The sequence below is a fragment of the Odontomachus brunneus genome, unplaced genomic scaffold (assembly GCF_010583005.1).
Source record: "Odontomachus brunneus isolate Ranch 3 - 2012 unplaced genomic scaffold, Obru_v1 Obru_scaffold_149, whole genome shotgun sequence".
NCBI classification, from domain to species: Eukaryota; Metazoa; Arthropoda; class Insecta; order Hymenoptera; family Formicidae; genus Odontomachus; species Odontomachus brunneus.
Genome location: NW_022639599.1, coordinates 760,799 through 770,258, shown reverse-complemented (window position 1 = coordinate 770,258; position 9,460 = coordinate 760,799). Strand labels below are relative to the sequence as shown.

Below are 9,460 nucleotides of genomic sequence, written 5' to 3'. Positions count from 1 at the left end.
CCTCAGGAAAGCTTTTTCTTTTCCATGTACATCAAGTGCCCAAGTCGAAATTTTGATTCTATTTTTAGCCTTAGTACTCCATTCAATATTTTGATACTGTGAAACCTACATCAACCTCTTTTGATTCTATTTAACGCGTATCCGATTCGAAATTTTGAGTCTATTTTCAGCCTCACTATTCCACATTTAACACATATTTTGATATTTTAAAGCTTATAATACAATCTATTTTGACGTTAAAGAAAGTAAAAAGGGAAACTTCGGATATTATTAAAGTCAAAGTAAGAATAAATTGTATCGTTAGAATTAAATCCACTTAGCTAAATTAGTTCTTACCGCGTTGTAGAATTCAAGATTTAACACAGGATCAAAATTTCGACTCGAGTGTAAAACCAACAGAAAAAAAGCGTTTACTTTCTCAATTTTTGTAAAATTTTTGTTTGTAAATTTTTTTAGTTGTATACCCAGCAAATTCGAGGTTTTCACGCGAAAACAAGTCTATATGTGACGCCCAAATGAAAACAGACATACTCGTTTGGGGAACATTAATCGATAATTAGGATCTCGGCGAGACGATCGCCTTCTGGCCGTTTTTAGTGGGAAGGGCCTCTGAGGTATCCCAAACCCGAGCGGAGTTATTTGCGTCCGGTCGGGTAACGTCAGATAGCCCGCTTTTCATCGGTTTTCATAGTCGGGACACCTCCGGCAACACAGTGAATACTACTCCTCGGGTCGCACAACAAGAGTGCGCGCGCGCGCGCACGCTTCGTTTATTAGAACTTTGTAAAGGTCGCGCGCGCTACCGTAGCTCCGTCTCATCAACGTGTGACGTGATAAACGAGCAGCCGCCACGGTGAAAGCCTCCACCGTCGTCGCTCGAGGCTCGCATCACGAGCGGAGGTCCCGTGAAACTTCAGGAACATAAAGCGCGCCAGGAACAGTACAATTTCCGCCCACGTCGACCGCCGCGCTTTTCAGGAGAGCGCGACCGACGCCACGAAGAAACTTGGCAAAAAGCGGAAGAAAGAAGGCCGGGAACGTTTCCGCCTGATGTTACGGTAATCATAACCGTAATGCGACACTGCGAAGGCGTGTGTCTCGTTTCCATGCGCAAGAAGCGGACAAGTGCGGCTCCGCGAACTCGGTCTACCTTCGGAGGAAGGTCTGTAGTCGCAAATGCTCGCGAAACGTCCGCCCTCGCGAACGTTAATTAAATAATGTATTAATGGAGTTCGCCTGAAGCTCTCCCTGTCTATCAGTTCAGTCTACTTCCCCGTCTCTCATTAGTGTGGAATAATAGCTCGCGATGTGTATATGTGTGTGTATGTCTGTTTGAATTCTTCTATTAGGAATATATCAATTTTGCGTCGAGATAAAATTGCAGCGATTTTTCCTCCAATTAGAGCACGAGTCGCGTTATATATTTATATCGGTTTTAAATCGTCACGCGCGATTCACGGTCTACCACGACGAAGATACATTGTACGGATTAAGAGCGCATATTTAGCACGCACTTAGCGACCGGCGATCAATGATGAAACAGAATATCCTCTTTTTCGCCGCAGTTTCGCGATCATTTATGAGGGCCAGCTGCTCCTGCTCTGCCCTGACCGGGCCGGTGCGGCGGGATGTATCGTTTGCGGCATTTCTATTATGCGGTCAATAATTTACCACCAACAGGTGAGCTATTAATAGATTATGTCCCTTTAATTATTAGCCAGCGCGTGTATCGTGAAAACGTTACGAACGAATTTACCGCTCGATAATTGGCCGCGGCTGAACGATCGAAATTGCTTCGGTTAACTATAAGAGATGTCGGTGACGTGATAAGTTGAAAATAACACCGCGCGCTAATGAGAGTGTTTTGGCGCAGCCGATTTAACGAGTTGAAAGTTAAGCATGAATGTGATGTGAAAGCCGAGACTGTAAAACGGAGAGTGAAACGGGTATACGCGCGTGAGCAACATAATTATGTCGTAAACACTTCCGTTTATAAACTTTTGCTATAAGCTGTTGTACCGACGCGATCACGTTCTATTGTATGATTCTGTTGCGTGGTCCTTTTGTTAAAAAAGAAAAAAAGGACAAACGTGTTGTTATAAACGTGTTCGTTCGAGATCATGTAAAATGCAAGAGAAAGAGATGAGCACTCTAAGATATTTCGTACAAAGTGCCTTGGGGGTACTTTCTCTCGCTCGCAGATACCTCCGCAAATTTCGAGTAAATTTTTCCTCGGTAAAAATTTCTTTAAACCGGCAACTCCTACCGCGTCTCTTTCATCTTTAGCATTAAGTACCGCGGCAACTAAAGAACTTGAAAATATAATACGGTTAAACCACATCCTATTTAATAAAAGAGTCTTCATAATGGGTAGGGATTTGCCTTTCATGTGGCGCTTACACGAGAGGACGAAAATCGAACGAGCCTGAAATATTAAGGACAGCATTATTATTCCCGCGCGGAACAGGGACAACCGTTAGTATCGCGAGGAACGACGAGTCAGTCGACGCTTCTGTAGCGTGGCTCTTAACCTTGCGTGAGAAAACTGGTGATCTTAGCCCTACTTTCCTTGAGACGCCGCCGCGAGAGTAAAGGTGAATGCATAGATGCTAAAAGAAGTAATATTTCATATCTGTCATGCCAAATCTACGTCGCCATTGTACCGCGCGCGTTGCGTTATACGACTTCTAGATTATCAAAGTTTTAATCAAGAGAGCTATATCAGCTGTCGGAAATAAAGGACAGCACCTCAGCATCGCCACACGTGAAATCGGGTTTATTCCTGTGTATTATTTTGAAAAATCTACATTCTCCAAAAATCGCGTTCACTGTATGAGAGAAAAGAGATATTTTAATGCAATTCTAATTAGGGAAACCCAAATTTTTCCAATATTTTTTTCTGGTCTTTATATTACGTTACATCAATTGAATAAAACATGGTGATTTTTCATATAATTTCATTATTCAGCTATATGCTCAGTGTTTTAAAAATATTTCATTTTTTTATATTTTATTATATTGAATAACATAGATATAAAAATAGAATTCTCCCTGTTTGATATCATAAAAGTATATAAACATTACTGATTGAAAAAGCGCGAGTTCTCGCTTATTAATATTTATGTTTCGATTATTAATATAGAATTCATGTTTGGGATAAAAATAAGATATTGGTATCATAGTGACGTAATTTGAACATTATATAAAAAATTATGCTGAATTTGGAAAATTTTGGGAAACTTTTTTTTCTGCACGGGTAATAACATATTTACTCAAATTCTTTCATCTGAATAAAACAAATAATTGCTTTCATGAGAAGCTGAGGTTTCGAAGAAACGTTTATTTTCTTATTTGCAAAATAGTCTACAATAATCTAAGTAAATATGTTATTAGTACCCATTAAATAAATATTTTCTTATCTCTCAGATATCTTTTGCTGAAGCAAAGTTGAAAAGAACAGAATTGAAGAGGAGCGACGGCCGATTGGGTCGTCCAATCGAGAAAAATAATTTTCCGCACGAACGTCGCTCATAATGCGATTCGCGAGCGCACAGATGTGAATGCATCTTAATATTCCGACGACGACTCAGGACTCGTGGTTCGTGTGCGGAGAAAGTGCAGGCAGAGGCGGCGGAGGCGCAAAGTTCGCCTGGGTTCATCGTTAACTACGTCCGCGGAGCAGCGAAACTTCGTAGCTTACCAGCGACGAAGTTCCACCGGCAAACTTTTCGCGTCCGAAAATCACTTTGTGCGCGTCCGTTTCTCCCTTTGAGCGGCGCGCGCGTACGGCAGCATCCAGTTTGTTCAACGTATCCACTCGCCGAACGCTTTCGCCGTTTCGTCGGCTGAATTTTCACTGTTTGCATTAGACACGTTCGTTACTTTGGACGCGCATTTAGACGACGGCGAAGTTAACGAATCAAACTTCCTCTTTTTTTATCTTCTTGAGACGCGCTGTACTTCAAAGAACCAAAGAACATTCCGTGCTATGAAAGTTTGCGACTCGGACAGGAGCGTCCGGGGAATAACGAGTGAAGGTGTACGGCGGACTTGATGTGTGATACGCTTCATTAATGTTACGCTTCATTAATGTTTACGTCGAAAATGAATCGCGCTTTCCGTAGCAATATCTCCGTTACCAATATTTTATGTATTGACTAATACGTATCTTCGTTTTAACTTCAAGTACGAGAGAACGATTTGGTGGAATCAAATAAACGCTTCTTTGGAATAGTCCAAACGAATTTTTCGATTGATCAAACAAAATTTTGTTTGAAGCAAAAATATTTATTTGCGGCTTAATTCCAAAGAAGTATTTTTGTTGTGTCAATCAAATAATTCGTTTGGACTATTCCAAAGAAACATTTATTTGAATCAATAAATCGTTCTCTCTGTGTATTAGCTTCATCAATGGGTAATCGTGCAATACACAAGCAGTTATCACTGTGACGTGACAATTGCCATCAGAAGGCGTTGAATATGCTGAGAAAAAAATGTCTAAGAAATATAAAGAGTATTTATTCGATAAGTATTACTAATATATTTATTTATATAAATCTTTCTATGCATGAAGAGAATATTAGTTTTCATAAAAATTTTTTTTAATTTTATATTGTTTTTAGTAGTTTTTAACTACAGGAATAGACTGTCGGTGAAGTTTATTTTAGTAAGGAACAAAGTAAATTTTGCTGAGAACGTAGCAGACTTTGCTAGAAAAACAAATTTATTAAAATATTTTTCACGTAAGAAAATATACATTATCTTAAAACCTTAACTTTTCGTGAAAGTAATCGTTTATTCTATTGAAATAAAAGAATGTATACATATTTATGTGTATATGTATCTATATATAGATTTCAGTAGATGTGTGTATTAATATAAATGATTTTTCATCGAATAAATGACTTCTGTTTTTCAGATATTTTATATCTGAAGTATAAAATTGATATTTATATCAATTTATATCAATTATTGTATTTTATATCTGAGTATAAAATTGAATATTCTATAATAAAATATAACGCGTGTTGAGCACGTCTATTATAATGTAACGTACGTCGAGCACGTGAATAAGTCACGCGGCGATGTTTTGAAGCGGTCGACGCACCAAAGTTTGCTCGTACTTACGAAGGTCGAGCGACCTTTCCCACAGTATATACACTAGTACGCGACGAATTTGACAAACACAACGGTCCTAGACACGATAGCAAGCACAACGCGTGTTATTACTCGTAATTTCGAGAGTTATCAAATTAATCATAGCGAATGTAAAGGCTCGTCTACAATAGCTATAAGAATATGGCTGTAAGGCTGTAACGTGAGCTGTCAGCGAATGAAAATAATTCATTTCGCGTCTCACAACCTTATAGCCATATTCTTGCAGAAATTGTAGACGAGCCTTAAAAGTATTCTACGATGTTCTAAAATAATAATCGCAATTATTGTGCCGGGATGGTCGTAAGCAAACGCGACAATGTAAAACTTATAACTACCATTATTTCATTCTCGAAAATTTAGGAAATAACACACGGTCGTAGCTTCATGTTCTGTCAAGAGATCGCAGTATAGCTCTACCGCTGTTGCTAATCAAGAAATCGTTTCTGATTTCAAATCCGGAGAAGCTGGGAGCCGTGGTAGCAATTTCAGTTGATAGCGATGCCGCACCGAAGGATCCGGTTCGGGCCGAGCAGGGTCGGTCTGAAAGTAAGTTTACCAATTCCTCTTAGCTACCTAGTCAACCTTTTGCGGTCGTAGGGTGGAATATAGTTGTCTAAACGACTTTAATTACTTCATTAAAGAACTGACTCGTATCTAATCTTGCTCGTTACATCAAATCATTAAGTCTAATTCGCAATATTGTTCTTTTGTTGTTAAAGATAAAGACGTAGCGTTGCCGATCCTGAGCTGCAGGTTTCGGTGAGTCACAAATGCAAACAATTAAGGTGATGGGTTAAAGAATCAATGTGACATGCTTCATCCGTAGTTTTTCATATGTGTATATGTCGAATATATGTACGCATGTATCCTGAAAAAAATATCTAAAACAGAAAATGTTTATTTGATGAATATTAATAACGTATTTACTTAAAAATAAATTCTCTTCCGTTTAAATAGAATAAACAATTGCTTTCATGAAAAGCTAAGATTTTCTTAAGGCTCTCAGAATGTTTCCTTATTTAAAAAATATTTTACACGTATATAGTATAAGTAAATATTAAAATATTATCGAAAAATTTTATTTACTATCCTTTAGATATTTTTTCTCTCGATGTACACACGACTGTTGAACGAAGTAGCGATATAAGTCATGTTTCAAGAAGCAAAAAACCTTGCAGCAATACTCAATGCATTCAATCATTAAATATAATCATTGAAGATATTTTCAAAGGTATGATTGAAATGTGATTAAGAGATTATATAAGTTATCATTGCAATGTATTAAAAGTTACTTCTATATAGCTATTTCAAGTACTCTGTTTCGAAATTAGAATTCCAAAAAATAAGTAATTATATGAAAACTATATAATTTCTAGCTGATAAAGTAGTATCCTTCATAGAGAATGCACAATTTATTATTACCGATTTATATCACTACTTCGTCCAACGACTGAATTCTCGGAACGACCGTCTGAATACCGTCAAATACAATTCGAAGCTGAAACTTCGCGAGATATATCCCGATGGCGCATCCAGCATTGCGCCGCCAGCCGCGAAAAGCTCGCATTAATTTCATTCGCGTTGATAAATTCCACGATCCACTACGTTCCTTTAGTTCTTTACATTTCCGGCACGTGCATTCGCGTCGCAATTACGTGCCACGGCTATTTCGTTAACTTAACAATTCCGTTCGGTTAAATTCGCCAAAGTGTCGCAACACGACTCGACGTGACAATCTCACGCGTCTAACGATTGTTACGCGCGCGCTCGCCGGCGCGTTCATTTCTCGATTACGGCGATTTTTTATTTTCAATTTTTATACATATATATTCACGTCGCACACCGGCACTATGCTCGTAAAAGTGACGTATGAATTTTACGATAGCCGATTGACTGCATTTCGCTCCCGTGTACGTCGATAGATTTGCCGATCGTTGCGATTCGTAACTTTTTATTTTTTTTTATATTCATTCGTCCGCCTCACAATTACTTCTCTTGAAGGAATAAACGTGTCTCTCGCTGAATCGACAATTCGTCCAAATATTACGAAAATAAAACCTCATGTTGCGGAGAATATAGAATAATCTTCGCACAAGTATCGCAAGGAGCTGTCTTCGCGCAAGTATCTCGCACCAAGAACGCTGCGCGGTTTTCATTAAGGAAGCTATTACACGTGATTCGCGAGCGTGTCTCTGAAAATGCCGGAATTTATCGTTTCACTTCCCGCCCACGTCAAGACGCTCGTTAAACGTCGTTAAAATCTGAACGTTAATCGCGTCGCCGCGAGTATGTGAAGTGAAGTGAAATGCGATCGACATGGAATAACCGCAGGAAGGAGGCTGGACGCTAGCCACTATGAAGTTGCGTACTCAAGGCAACGCAGTCCAGGATACAGAGGCGAGCTTGCACCGGTGGACGTCTGCGGAGTTTCGTCGATGGACTTGGCCAGACGTCGGTGAGTCCTTTCAACGTCAAATGGCGACAGTTCGATTTCAGCTCTCACTTCAGAGTAGAGTTCGTTTGACGCTTCAGTTGCATAATGAGGTCATTAGTCTCGTGTATAAAAAACGCATTGAGGCTAAAAATAAAACGCAGTGTCAAACGGACCGCACTCTCAGTACACACGGAAAAATAGCATTTTACTGCCAAGAAAAGCGATTTCTCGGTTTACTTTCCTTTAATGGTTACCTTCAATAAAGAATATTTTTTCTTGATAATGGTCTAAAATATACTCATCACAAATTTGAGAAAAGCTCATTATGACGTACTGAAAAGAAAAATTTTTCCTCTTTGAGAAGAATATTATAAAACTTCATTGAAGAGAAAAAGTTGTGCGATTTTATGCAGCAAGCAAAAACCAAACGTGTTCTTTAACATTCTCGATTGAAATTATAAACTTAGTAAAACTTAAAAAAAACTTAAAAACTTGGTCCTTATATTATAAACTTGTGACAGAAATTTGCGGATATATTAACTTATGAAGTATTTGAGAGCAGTATGTATTTTTCTGTGTGTGTGTAGAGCGTTAGTAGTGCATGAATAGTCGCATTGGTTTCACTTTAAGCTGTACGATTTGATGACATTTTGAGAATCTCTGGATTCTTTCATCTGCTCTTTTTATTACGTTTAAACATACTATCCGCGGCTACTCTTGCGATTAATTTGGTAGCTGCGCTACCTTTTACATAGTTTACATAGCTCTCATCACGCTTTGCGAAGCGCAAATTATTCGGCACGTACGTAAATTTCGACCAACCCCCGCGATAAAATAATCCTCGCGCTCAGCACTTCTCGTCGGGCATTTATACGCTGAAATTAGTGCGGTTAAAACGCGCGACGCCACCGTAACGATTACCGGAGCGATTACGCGGATCTCGCTGCGCAATTGGTTCCACTCATTTCCAACCGGCATCACGGTACACACGAGTTTGCTGTGCACACGTAACGGAAGATAAATACGACAGTATAACTTCGCCCTACAAGCCAATTTGGCAACGAAATGTCATTAGGGAGCGACGTATGTAACGGCGTTAATTGTAATGCTGGTGCGAAAGCGGACGGTGATTCGTTACCCTCGGCCCCCACGTGTAAGCAAACGTAAGACATCGATCGTTGCGAAACTGTGTGCCCTAACACACGCGAGGTCAACGTAATACTAGAAACTGGACGTCTAACTTGATCCTGCGCTGCTAACACACAGTGATCTTGTCAGTATCAGGATTTCCTTCACCTTCCTCTCTAAGCCCCTTTCAGCAAGATCAATCTTTCACAACTGCTTCTTTAAATAAATACAATACAAATACAATACAAAAACTTAAACCATTTAAAATGTCCTACGTTTATAATTTCACATCGCATTCGCGTTCATAAATTCGCTTATCGTTTTAATCGAAGCAGAATACGGAGGGAGGGACGGAGAGAGGAGAAAGAAAATGAAATTTTAATGAAAATGACATCGGTGTTAAGACGTTGCCACATGTCCTCAGCAATTTGCACCGCGTCTTATTGCAATTTAGCAGGAGCAATTCGATAAGATAAGCTCGGTGCACTCGACTCATTTCTCATTTCTACGGGGATGAAGCGCGTTATTAATATTAATGCACCGCTCGTGAGTAATTCGAGTCGAACGGATAACTTCTGAGAACTACTGACAAGTATCGTAAAAGTATCATAAAAGCATATCGCACAAGAATTAGCAAAAGAAATTATTAAGATAACGCTTGTGTTGACGCAGCTGACACGGCTGCATTAATAACATCTGTCAAAATTAATGACACTCGTTGCTCGGCGATTACAGATGCAC

At 39.2% G+C, this 9,460-nt stretch overlaps 2 long non-coding RNA genes across 4 annotated transcripts in view; one reads left to right on the top strand and one right to left on the bottom strand.

Annotated features, from left to right (window-relative positions):
• Positions 1-9,460, bottom strand: part of LOC116850585 — a 36,840-nt gene that overhangs the window by 9,903 nt on the left and 17,477 nt on the right. Inside the window, exons 2-3 of one of the 3 annotated variants that reach the window (XR_004379380.1) lie at positions 7,527-7,735; positions 4,802-5,697 (exon numbers count right to left, since the gene is read on the bottom strand). The exons of 1 other annotated variant lie outside the window; for it this stretch is intronic. This is a non-coding gene — a long non-coding RNA (uncharacterized LOC116850585). One more of the 3 variants, XR_004379379.1, reaches the window with a different exon arrangement.
• On the top strand, positions 5,559-7,612 carry LOC116850586. Its single transcript, XR_004379382.1, has 3 exons — positions 5,559-5,703; positions 5,877-5,916; positions 7,489-7,612. It is a non-coding gene; the product is annotated as an uncharacterized LOC116850586 (long non-coding RNA).